Below are 2,979 nucleotides of genomic sequence, written 5' to 3'. Positions count from 1 at the left end.
CTTAACGAAGGAGAGAACTAAAACTTATTTTCCAAGGGTTTCTTTAGAATTTATCTAGTTTATATAGCCATTATATATATATATATATATATATGTATATATATATATACACATACATACATATATACACATAGTCGCTTCAGTCGTGTCTGACTCTCTGCGACTCCATAGAGGGCAGCCCACCAGGCTCTGCCATCCCTGGGATTCTCCAGGCAAGAACACTGGAATGGGTTGCCATTTCCTTCTCCAATGCGTGAAAGTGAAAAGTGAAAATTGAAAGGGAAGTCACTCAGTCGTGTCCGACTGTTAGCGACCCCATGGACTGCAGCCTACCAGGCTCCTCTGTATATGGGATTTTCCAGGCAAGAGTACTGGAGTGGGGTGCCACTGCCTTCTCCAATATGCACATATGTACATAAATATTTATACATATATGAAATTTAATATACTTATATACATATATATGTAAGTATATTAAATTTTACTATTCTTATAAAGCAATACTATAGCTCCATTTTCAGTGCTTATGTCTTATTTTAATACTGATGTCTACTAATCTTTATATTTCCCCGTTTACAAAAATACTTAGAATTTCTTAGTAAGCCATTATAAATAAGTAATATAGTGTTGACTGGTTCTTCTAAAGTAGTGATTGATCTTTCTAATATATCTTCTTTAGGTAAATCCATGGAGAAGGAAATGGCAACCCATTTTGGTATTCTTGCCTTAAGAAGCCTACGGACAGAAGAGCACTGGGGCACTGGCGAGCCCCAGTCCATGGGGTCTCAAAGAATGGGACAAGACTGAGCAAACATACTGTAGGTAAATGGAGCTTCTGTGATGACTCAGTGGAAAAGAATCTTCCTCCAATACAGAAGACCTGAGTTTGATCCCTGGCTCAGAATGATCCCCTGAAGAAGGAAATGTCAACCCTCTCCAGTATTCTTGCCCAGAGAAGTCCATGGACAGAGGAGCCTGGCAGGTTACAGGCCATGGAGTTGCAAAGAGTCAGAGACAACTAAGCAGTCAAGAACATGTAGGTGAACAACTCAGCAGTGAAATCATGCACCAAAGGTAAACACACCTTAATATATTTGTATAAGATATAGTTTAGAAAATCGTTTTTAATGTAATGCTTACCAGTCTATTAGTATTAATGTCTTACTACAGAACCATTCTAATAGAATATGTCTATATTACTATATTCTTACTTGAAAGTTTTCCTATGGCTCTATTAGTATTAGTTACCTTTTTTCATTTCACCAGGTAAAATGGGCCCTTTGTTTTCATATCTCTTTTGGAAAGTAAATGCCATTGATGGATTTTACTGATATTGCAGTAACTAATGTTACAAAAATTAAAACACGTAAGCAGTTACAGTCAACTAATAATCAGATGATAATCAGTTCAAATAAAGAATTACTACATTAACCAATGAGAGTACACATTTGAAAAGCATTACTGGAAATAAAGCATTATGATCGCTGCCATGAGAACATGCTCCAGTGATTTAAAAAATGATTCATACACATGACAGTGATTTGTCACTTTCTGTACACTTATCAGAATAAATCAGCCATTTATTGTGATACAAAAATGTACACTGCAGTGCAGACACAGTGTCCCCTGCCCTGGGAATGCCTGGGTAGGAACTGGTGGCCAGGAGTGGAGTAGCTCAAAGGAGCCAGAGGCCAGTGGTGGATAAGGGTTGCAGCTGGAGCCAGAGCCAAGATAGAGAAGCTACTGAGTCCTTCATGATGAAATATTTGGGGAAACCTCTTTCTCTCCTTTCTGTAGTTGATAGTTTGGACAGTGAAGTGATGGCTGAATGTCACAACCTTTCTGCAGGACCTTGCCAGGGAAATCAGACTCTGTCTTGGGAATTTGTACCGTCTCAAAGTTGGATGCTCAAATTCAACAAAAGAGGGAGGAGTAGCATCAAAAAAGGGCAAGCAGTATCCTGGCTCAGGGGGAAGCCCAGAGCACAGAGAGGAAGCAGGAAAGTGAGCCAAATGTTGTTGGGAGAACTTTTCACTGCTGCACTTGTGATGCTGGAGTTTTCTGATTCAGTCTCCTCTTGTTTTATGGACTTTTCAGTCCTGTGCTTCAGTCAGTAGTGGCCCATATTATTGGTAATCCATCTCTACATGGAGATTTTTGGTCATAGCTGAAGTTCTTCAGCTCAGTGATCTCTCTTTGTGCTCCCCCACTTCATTCTCATCAATGTTGTGAACATGATTTGGTTCCAGGATTTAGCTGACCTGGCATTTGAGAGGTCAAGGAGGGAACCTCACCCATTCGCTAACAGCAGAGTAACTGCTGACATGCTCTTTAGCCTTTCACTGCAGTCTCTCTTCCTCCTCCAGGGTATGTTTGTCAGCCTCTTTACCATTCATTTTGGCCAGTTGCTTAGTCTCCTGCATACATCCCTTCTCTATTCACTTCCGTACCCATTATGTTGCTTTGAAAATCGTTGGTATTGCTTTGAAAATCATTGGTTCAATAAAGGAACTGGAATGCCCCAGCAGTATCAACATAGAAAGAAACTGCCCTTACTACTTTGGATTTGGTTTACCCCTGGATTTCCATTGTAAGATGGCAATGCACTCTCCTGCATTGTGGCTGCCTCTTCTCTATCCTCTTTCTTTTGGTTGCCTTGCTCCACCTGTCAAACTCGCACTGGTCATCTGTTTTGCATAAGCTAATGTAAACCTTTTTGGGCTACTTTCTCACATTAACCCACCGTCACCATCTCCCACTGAGGCCAAAGTCTGTTCTTTATATGTCTGTTTCTTCTTTGCTGCCCAGCACCACCTACAAGGTCCTCAACTCCATATATTTGTGTTAACGGACAGTGTTTGTCTTTCTCTTTCTGACTTACTTCACGCAGTATAGCAGGCTCCACGTTCATTCCATCTCATTAGAACTGACATGGATGCGTTCCGTGTTAGAGCTGTGTAAGACACCGCTGTGTATGTG

The 2,979-nt window shown here is 40.6% G+C and overlaps 1 pseudogene; it reads left to right on the top strand.

Moving 5' to 3' along the window:
• Positions 1 to 1,757: 1,757 nt before the first annotated feature.
• LOC132344561 (etoposide-induced protein 2.4 homolog) lies at positions 1,758 to 2,710 on the top strand (annotated as a pseudogene).
• Positions 2,711 to 2,979: the final 269 nt, after the last annotated feature.

Source organism: Bos taurus, chromosome Y (assembly GCF_002263795.3).
Source record: "Bos taurus isolate L1 Dominette 01449 registration number 42190680 breed Hereford chromosome Y, ARS-UCD2.0, whole genome shotgun sequence".
Classification (NCBI taxonomy): domain Eukaryota; kingdom Metazoa; phylum Chordata; class Mammalia; order Artiodactyla; family Bovidae; genus Bos; species Bos taurus.
This window is presented reverse-complemented; position numbering and strand designations above follow the sequence as displayed.